Raw genomic sequence first — 9,778 nt, 5'->3', positions numbered from 1 at the left:
CCCAGAGTCTGGAATGACTGGGTTAGAGCAGAGTCCCAGAGTCTGGAATGACTGGGTTAGGGCAGAGTCCCAGAGTCTGGAATGACTGGGGTAGGGCAGAGTCCCAGAGTCTGGAATGACTGGGGTAGAGCAGAGTCCCAGAGTCTGGAAGGACTGGGATAGGGCAGAGTACCAGAGTCTGGAAGGACTGGGATAGGGCAGAGTACCAGAGTCTGGAATGACTGGGATAGGGCAGAGTCCCAGAGTCTGGAATGACTGGGGTAGAGCAGAGTCCCACAGTCTGGAATGACTGGGGTTAGAGCAGAGTCCCAGAGTCTGGAATGACTGGGGTAGAGCAGAGTCCCAGAGTCTGGAAGGACTGGGGTAGAGCAGAGTCCCAGAGTCTGGAATGACTGGGTTAGGGCAGAGTCCCAGAGTCTGGAATGACTGGGTTAGAGCAGAGTCCCAGAGTCTGGAATGACTGGGTTAGGGCAGAGTCCCAGAGTCTGGAATGACTGGGGTAGGGCAGAGTCCCAGAGTCTGGAATGACTGGGGTAGGGCAGAGTCCCAGAGTCTGGAATGACTGGGTTAGGGCAGAGTCCCAGAGTCTGGAATGACTGGGGTAGAGCAGAGTCCCAGAGTCTGGAATGACTGGGATAGGGCAGAGTACCAGAGTCTGGAATGACTGGGGTAGGGCAGAGTCCCAGAGTCTGGAATGACTGGGATAGGGCAGAGTCCCAGAGTCTGGAATGACTGGGGTAGAGCAGAGTCCCAGAGTCTGGAATGACTGGGGTAGAGCAGAGTCCCAGAGTCTGGAAGGACTGGGGTAGGGCAGAGTCCCAGAGTCTGGAATGACTGGGTTAGGGCAGAGTCCCAGAGTCTGGAATGACTGGGGTAGAGCAGAGTCCCAGAGTCTGGAATGACTGGGGTAGAGCAGAGTCCCAGAGTCTGGAAGGACTGGGTTAGGGCAGAGTCCCAGAGTCTGGAATGACTGGGGTAGGGCAGAGTCCCAGTCTGGAATGACTGGTTTAGGGCAGAGTCCCAGAGTCTGGAATGACTGGGTTAGGGCAGAGTCTGGAATGACTGGGATAAGGCAGAGTCCCAGAGTCTGGAATGACTGGGATAGGGCAGAGTCCCAGAGTCTGGAAGGACTGGGATAAGGCAGAGTCCCAGAGTCTGGAATGACTGGGATAGGGCAGAGTCCCAGAGTCTGGAATGACTAAGGTAGGGCAGAGTCCCAGAGTCTGGAATGACTGGGGTAGAGCAGAGTCCCAGAGTCTGGAATGACTGGGGTAGAGCAGAGTCCCAGAGTCTGGAATGACTGGGAAAGAGCGGAGTCCCAGAGTCTGGAATGACTGGGATAGGGCAGAGTCTGGAATGACTGGGATAAGGCAGAGTCCCAGAGTCTGGAATGACTGGGATAGGGCAGAGTCTGGAATGACTGGGTTAGGGCAGAGTCCCAGAGTCTGGAATGACTGGGATAGGGCAGAGTCCCAGAGTCTGGAAGGACTGGGATAGGGCAGAGTCCCAGAGTCTGGAATGACTGGGATAGGGCAGAGTCTTGAATGACTGGGTTAGGGCAGAGTCCCAGAGTCTGGAATGACTGGGTTAGAGCAGAGTCCCAGAGTCTGGAATGACTGGGGTAGAGCAGAGTCTCAGAGTCTTGAATGACTGGGGTAGAGCAGAGTCCCAGAGTCTGGAATGACTGGGGTAGAGCAGAGTCTCAGAGTCTGGAATGACTGGGATAGAGCAGTCTCAGAGTCTGGAATGACTGGGTTAGGGCAGAGTCCCAGAGTCTGGAATGACTGGGATAGGGCAGAGTCCCAGAGTCTGGAATGACTGGGATAGAGTCCAGGAACCGTTTAGAATTCCTGCCTGCTTTTAAATAGAACATTCTAAACTGTAGCGTTTTAAAATGGAGCTCCACCCTAGTAGCAATTGTACCTCTGAAATACAGGGCCTTCTGGGAAGTATTCAAACCACTTCACTTTTTACACATTTTGTTATGTTACAGCCTTATTCTAAAATGGATCAATCTACAAACAATACCCTATAATGACAAAGCAAAAACAGTTTTTTAATGTTTGAACATGTATTAAAAATAAAAACAGTAATACCTTATTTACATAAGTATTCAGACCCTTTGCTATGAAACTTGAAATTGAGCTCAGGTTCATCCTGTTTCCATTGATCATCCTTGAGATGTTTCTACAACTTGATTGGAGTCCATCTGTGGTGAATTCAATTGATTGGATATGATTTGGAAAGGCACACACCTGTCTATATAAGGTCCCACAGTTGACAGTACACGTCAGAGCAAAAACCAAGCCATGAGGTCAAAGGAATTGTCCGTAGAGCTCCGAGACAGGATTGTGTCGTCACAGATCTGGGGAAGGGTACCAAAAAATGTCTGCAGCATTGAAGGTCCCCAAGAACACAGTGGCCTCCATCATTATTAAATGGAAGAAGTTTGGAACCACCAAGACTCTTCCTAGAGCTGGCCGCCTGGCCAAACTAAGCAATCGGGGGAGAAGGGCCTTGGTCAGGGAGGTGACCAAGAACCCGATGGTCATTCTGACAGAGTTCTAGAGTTCCTCTGTGGAGATGGGAGAACCTTCCAGAAGGACAACTATCTCTGCAGCACTCCACAAATCAGGCCTTTATGGAAGAGTGGCCAGACGGAAGCCACTCCTCAGTAAAAGGCACACGACAGCCCGCTTGGAGTTTGCCAAAAGGCACCTAAAGGACTCTGAGACCATGAGGAACAGGATTCTCTGGTCTGATGAAACCAAGATTGAACTCTTTGGCCTTAATGCTGGAGGAAACCTGGCACCATCCCTACGGTGAAGCATGGTGGTGGCAGCATCATGCTGTGGGGATGTTTTTCAGCAATAGGGACTGGGAGACTAGTCAGGATCGAGGGAAAGATAAACAGAGCAAAGTACAGATCCTTGATGATGAAAATCTGCTCCAGAGCGCTCAGGACCTCAGACTGGGGTGAAGGTCAAGGAAGGGGTTTGAATGTTTTCCGAAGGCACTGTACTGTAGGTACGGTATCCAAGCTGGCTGTCACAATGTCCTTTACTTTAAAATACACCCAACAAAAATAGAAACACAACATGCAACAATTTCTAAGATTTTACTGAGTCACAGTTCATATAATATATATCTCATATAAGGAAATCAGTCAATTGAAATAAATTAATTAGGCTCTAATTTATGGATTTCACATGACTGGGGATACAGATATGCATCTGTTGGTCACAGATATATATATTTTTTTTAAAGGTAGGGGTGTAGATTAGAAAACCAGTCAGTATCTGGTGTGACCACCATTTGCCTGATGCAGCGCGACACATCTCCTTCACATAGAGTTGATCAGGCTGTTGATTGTGGAATGTTGTCCCATTCCTCTTCAATGGCTGTGCGAAGTTAATGGATATTGGCGTGAACTGGAACACGCTGTTGTACACGTAGATCCAGAGCATCCCAAACATGCTCAATGGATGACATGTCTGGTGAGTATGCAGGCCATGGAAGAACTGGGACATTTTCAGCTTCAAGGAATTGTGTACAGATCCTTGTGACATGGGGTTGTGCATTATTATGCTGAAACATGAGGTGATGGCGGTGGATGAATGGCACGACAATGGGCCTCGAGATCTCGTCACGGTATCGCTGAGCATTCAAATTGCCATCGATAAAATGCAATTGTGTTCATTGTCCGTAGCTTATGCCTGCCCCATACCATAACCCCACCGCCACCATGGGGCCCATACCATAACCCCACCTCCACCATGGGGCCCATACCATAACCCCACCGCCACCATGGGGCCCATACCATAACCCCACCTCCACCATGGGGCCCATACCATAACCCCACCGCCACCATGGGGCCCATACCATAACCCCACCTCCACCATGGGGCCCATACCATAACCCCACCGCCACCATGGGGCCCATACCATAACCCCACCTCCACCATGGGGCCCATACCATAACCCCACCGCCACCATGGGGCCCATACCATAACCCCACCTCCACCATGGGGCCCATACCATAACCCCACCGCCACCATGGGGCCCATACCATAACCCCACCTCCACCATGGGGCCCATACCATAACCCCACCTCCACCATGGGGCCCATACCATAACCCCACCGCCACCGTGGGGCCCATACCATAACCCCACCGCCACCATGGGGCCCATACCATAACCCCACCTCCACCGTGGGGCCCCATACCATAACCCCACCTCCACCATGGGGCCCATACCATAACCCCACCGCCACCATGGGGCCCATACCATAACCCCACCGCCACCATCGGCCCCATACCATAACCCCACCTCCACCATGGGGCCCATACCATAACCCCACCTCCACCATGGGGCCCATACCATAACCCCACCTCCACCATGGGCCCCATACCATAACCCCACCGCCACCATGGGGCCCATACCATAACCCCACCTCCACCATGGGGCCCATACCATAACCCCACCTCCACCATGGGGCCCATACCATAACCCCACCTCCACCATGGGGCACATACCATAACCCCACCTCCACCATGGGGCCCATACCATAACCCCACCTCCACCATGGGGCACACGTTGACATCAGCTAAATGCTAGCCCACACAACGCTATACACGTCTCAGGGAAGCTCATCTGCAGGCTCGTCGTCCTCACCAGGGTCTTGACCTGACTGCAGTTCTGCATCCTAACCGACTTCAGTGGGCAAATGCTCACCTTTGATGGCCACTGGCAGCTGGAGAAATGTTAATCTTCACAGATGAATCCCAGTTTCAACTGTACCGGGCAGATGGCAGACGCTGAGATATACTGATATACGCTGTCTGCCATCTGCCCGGTACAGTTGAAACCGTTTTCACGGGACTGGTATTCACGGGTCTGGTATTCACGGGTCTGGTATTCACGGGACTGGTATTCACGGGACTGGTATTCACGGGTCTGCTATTCACGGGTCTGCTATTCACGGGTCTGGTATTCACGGGACTGGTATTCACAGGTCTGGTATTCACGGGTCTGGTATTCACGGGTCTTGTATTCACGGGACTGGTATTCACGGGACTGGTATTCACGGGTTTGGTATTCACGGGTTTGGTATTCACGGGTTTGGTATTCACTGAACTGGTATTCACAGGACTGGTATTCACAGGACTGGTATTCACAGGACTGGTATTCACGGGTCTGGTATTCACAGATCTGGTATTCACTCTCAATGGTGCATCTGTAGAAGTTTGTGAGGGTCTTATGGACCAAGACAAATTTCTTCAGCCTCCAGAGGTTAAAGAGGCGCTGCTGCGACTTCTTCACAACAGTGTCTGTGTGGGTGGACCATTTCAGGTTGTCTGTGATGTGCTCTCTCTGCTGCATCCCGTATTCCACGATCGGATCCTTCGTTGTGTTGACGTTGAGGGAGAGGTTATTTTCCTGGCACCGCTCCGCCAGGGCCTTCACCTCCTCCCTGTAGGCTGTCTCGTCATTGTTGGTAATCAGGCCCACTACTGTTGCGTCGTCTGCAAACCAGTCATGGGTGAACAGAGAGCACAGGAGGGGGCTGAGCACGCACCCTTGTGGGACCCCCGTGTTGAGGATCAGCGTAGTGGAGGTGTTGTTGCCTACCTTCACCACCTGGGGGCGGCCCGTCTCCCTATCGGTCTATGGAATAACTTGCTGTCTCCATGACGATACTATCCTACCAGTAGAGACAGTCATCCCTTATGTGACCAGACTCATACATCTAGAACGTGTCTGTATGTTTGTCTTGCTATTCTTACCTTCTTACCGTTACAGGGCTGCTATTGGCTATCAGGTCGTTCAGCTCAGTGGCTCCTTACCGTTACAGGGCTGCTATTGGCTATCAGGTCGTTCAGCTCAGTGGCTCCTCGTCTCCCTCTCTTTATGTCTTATTGTGTTTTCACAGTATAAACATCACCTGAGTTAGACACATCACCTGAGTTAGACGCAGTATAAACGTCACCTGAGTTAGACGCAGTATAAACATCACCTGAGTTAGACACAGTATAAACATCACCTGAGTTAGACACATCACCTGAGTTAGACGCAGTATAAACATCACCTGAGTTAGACACATCACCTGAGTTAGACGCAGTATAAACATCACCTGAGTTAGACACAGTGTTAACATCACCTGAGTTAGACGCAGTGTAAACATCACCTGAGTTAGACGCAGTATAAACATCACCTGAGTTAGACGCAGTATAAACATCACCTGAGTTAGACGCAGTATAAACATCACCTGAGTTAGACACATCACCTGAGTTAGACACAGTGTTAACATCACCTGAGTTAGACGCAGTATAAACATCACCTGAGTTAGACACATCACCTGAGTTAGACACAGTGTTAACATCACCTGAGTTAGACGCAGTGTAAACATCACCTGAGTTAGACGCAGTATAAACATCACCTGAGTTAGACGCAGTATAAACATCACCTGAGTTAGACGCAGTATAAACATCACCTGAGTTAGACGCAGTATAAACATCACCTGAGTTAGACACATCACCTGAGTTAGACACAGTGTTAACATCACCTGAGTTAGACGCAGTATAAACATCACCTGAGTTAGACACATCACCTGAGTTAGACACAGTGTTAACATCACCTGAGTTAGACGCAGTATAAACATCACCTGAGTTAGACGCAGTGTTAACATCACCTGAGTTAGACGCAGTATAAACATCACCTGAGTTAGACACATCACCTGAGTTAGACACAGTGTTAACATCACCTGAGTTAGACGCAGTATAAACATCACCTGAGTTAGACGCAGTGTTAACATCACCTGAGTTAGACGCAGTATAAACATCACCTGAGTTGGACGCAGTGTTAACATCACCTGAGTTAGACGCAGTGTTAACATCACCTGAGTTAGACGCAGTATAAACATCACCTGAGTTAGACACATCACCTGAGTTAGACACAGTGTTAACATCACCTGAGTTAGACGCAGTATAAACATCACCTGAGTTAGACACATCACCTGAGTTAGACACAGTGTTAACATCACCTGAGTTAGACGCAGTATAAACATCACCTGAGTTAGACGCAGTGTTAACATCACCTGAGTTAGACGCAGTATAAACATCACCTGAGTTAGACGCAGTGTAAACATCACCTGAGTTAGACGCAGTAATAACATCACCTGAGTTAGACACATCACCTGAGTTAGACGCAGTAATAACATCACCTGAGTTAGACACAGTGTTAACATCACCTGAGTTAGACGCAGTATAAACATCACCTGAGTTAGACACATCACCTGAGTTAGACACATCACCTGAGTTAGACGCAGTAATAACATCACCTGAGTTAGACGCAGTATAAACATCACCTGAGTTAGACGCAGTGTTAACATCACCTGAGTTAGACGCAGTATAAACATCACCTGAGTTAGACGCAGTGTAAACATCACCTGAGTTAGACGCAGTATAAACATCACCTGAGTTAGACGCAGTAATAACATCACCTGAGTTAGAGGTCGTTCAGCATCACACATTTAACTACCCTGGAGGGGTGACGTCACACAATTAACTACCCTGGAGAGGTGACATCACACATTTAACTACCCTGGAGAGGTGACATCACACATTTAACTACCCTGGAGAGATGACATCACACATTTAACTACCCTGGAGAGGTGACATCACACATTTAACTACCCTGGAGAGGTGACATCACACATTTAACTACCCTGGAGAGATGACATCACACATTTAACTACCCTGGAGAGGTGACATCACACATTTAACTACCCTGGAGAGGTGACATCACACATTTAACTACCCTGGAGGGGTGACATCACATATTTAACTACCCTGGAGAGGTGACATCACACATTTAACTACCCTGGAGAGGTGACATCACACATTTAACTACCCTGGAGAGATGACATCACACATTTAACTACCCTGGAGAGGTGACATCACACATTTAACTACCCTGGAGAGATGACATCACACATTTAACTACCCTGGAGAGGTGACATCACACATTTAACTACCCTGGAGAGATGACATCACACATTTAACTACCCTGGAGGGGTGACATCACACATTTAACTAGCCTGGAGAGGTGACATCACACATTTAACTACCCTGGAGGGGTGACATCACACATTTAACTACCCTGGAGAGATGACATCACACATTTAACTACCCTGGAGAGGTGACATCACACATTTAACTACCCTGGAGGGGTGACATCACACATTTAACTACCCTGGAGAGGTGACATCACACATTTAACTACCCTGGAGAGGTGACATCACATATTTAACTACCCTGGAGAGATGACATCACACATTTAACTACCCTGGAGAGATGACATCACACATTTAACTACCCTGGAGAGATGACATCACATATTTAACTACCCTGGAGAGATGACATCACACATTTAACTACCCTGGAGAGGTGACATCACAGGGCCCATTGGAATGCAGTATGTCTTATTTAATACATTACCTTTGACCAGGGCCCATTGGAATGCAGTATGTCCTATTTAATACACTACCTTTGACCAGGGCCCATTGGAATGCAGTATGTCTTATTTAATACACTACCTTTGACCAGGGCCCATTGGAATGCAGTATGTCTTATTTAATACATTACCTTTGACCAGGGCCCATTGGAATGCAGTATGTCCTATTTAATACACTACCTTTGACCAGGGCCCATTGGAATGCAGTATGTCCTATTTAATACACTACCTTTGACCAGGGCCCATTGGAATGCAGTATGTCCTATTTAATACACTACCTTTGACCAGGGCCCATTGGGACACAGTATGCCAGAGTCCAGAGTGATGAAACATCAAACAGGGCATTCTACAGATATAGGCCGACCCATAGATGAAAGAGCTGTACTTCAGAAGCACTATCAGTATGTGTGATTGTAGAATAAGCCTGACCTTCTCTCGGATCAGTTAGCTTTGGTGACCAATCCCAAATCAATTGAGAGAAGTTGATTTACTGTAAGCTGAGTTCTGAATCCAACCTCTCTGCTGGGGATGTAACCAACTATGTGTTATTACAAAGCCTCCTCTCCTGACTGAATAAGGACCTGCAAGCTGAATGTGTTCCTCAGACACAATGCTTTGTTTATAAAAAATTTAAAAAAGGGGGGGATTGAATGGAGGCGGGCAGAAAGCAGCTCTGTTCTTACTGCCATGTGATCTTACACACTTACTGTGTGGAGACACTATAGCAGAATTATGGTTGGTGTGTGTTTTATATCAAACATCCAATCTGGTTAACAAAGGAGACGACCCTTACATGAATATCAACAGCAGGTAGAAAGGAAAGGTGTTAATATCAGGAGCAGGTAGAGAGGAAAGGTGGTGATATCAGGAGCAGGTAGAGAGGAAAGGTGGTGATATCAGGAGCAGGTAGAGAGGAAAGGTGGTGATATCAGGAGCAGGTAGAGAGGAAAGGTGTTAATATCAGGAGCAGGTAGAGAGGAAAGGTGGTGATATCAGGAGCAGGTAGAGAGGAAAGGTGTTAATATCAGGAGCAGGTAGAGAGGAAAGGTGGTGATATCAGGAGCAGGTAGAGAGGAAAGGTGGTGATATCAGGAGCAGGTAGAGAGGAAAGGTGTTAATATCAGGAGCAGGTAGGGAGGAAAGGTGGTGATATCAACAGCAGGTAGAGAGGAAAGGTGGTGATATCAGGAGCAGGTAGAGAGGAAAGGTGGTGATATCAGGAGCAGGTAGAGAGGAAAGGTGGTGATATCAGGAGCAGGTAGAGA

Source organism: Salmo trutta, unplaced genomic scaffold (assembly GCF_901001165.1).
Source record: "Salmo trutta unplaced genomic scaffold, fSalTru1.1, whole genome shotgun sequence".
In the NCBI taxonomy this organism is placed as follows: Eukaryota; Metazoa; Chordata; class Actinopteri; order Salmoniformes; family Salmonidae; genus Salmo; species Salmo trutta.
The sequence above is the reverse complement of the archived record's forward strand: the minus strand, read 5'-3'. Positions refer to the sequence as shown.